This window comes from Triticum dicoccoides, chromosome 3B (assembly GCF_002162155.2).
Source record: "Triticum dicoccoides isolate Atlit2015 ecotype Zavitan chromosome 3B, WEW_v2.0, whole genome shotgun sequence".
NCBI lineage: Eukaryota > Viridiplantae > Streptophyta > Magnoliopsida > Poales > Poaceae > Triticum > Triticum dicoccoides.
The window spans coordinates 804,353,949-804,354,628 of record NC_041385.1 but is presented as its reverse complement, the minus strand read 5'-3'; positions in this window follow the sequence as shown (position 1 = coordinate 804,354,628).

Sequence of the window (680 nt, the reverse complement as noted above, 5' to 3'; positions counted from 1 at the left end):
GGCCCCAGCCCGTCGCCGCCCCGCCCCGCCCCGCGCCGCACCTCACCGTCGCCATCCCCGACACCGTCGCCGTGAGCTAAAAAAAAGGGCAACCTGGTGCATGTAGCTCCCGCTTGCGCAGGGTCCAGGGAAGGGTCCGACCACTTTGGGTCTATAGTATGCAGCCTTTCCCTACATTTCTGTAAGAGGCTGTTTCCAGGACTTTAACCCATGACCTCATGGTCACAAGGCAGCAGCTTTACCACTGCGCCGTGAGCTAATTTTTGCTAATTTAATTTGATGTTAGTAGTAGTTAATTTAGATGTGTAGTATAATTTAGATGTGTAGTAATTGAGTTAGATTTTGTTAGATTTTTTTTAGATTTTTTTGTAGTTCATAGATTTTTTTGTTAGATGTGTAGTAATTTAGATGTGTAGTTCATAGATTTTTCTGTTAGATTTTTTTTCATATTGTGTAATTAATTTGTTCATATTGTGTTAGATTTTTTTCTGTTAATAGATTTTTTTGGTGATATTATTGTTGAATATGCATGTTTGTATGATCATATATATGCAAAGATCGAATATGTCAAATTTAGATTTTTTTTTCTGTTCATAGAATTTTTATGATTTTTTTCTGTTGTAATTTTGTTCATAGAATTTTAATGATTATTTAGTTCATAGTATTTTCTTTGTCAATTT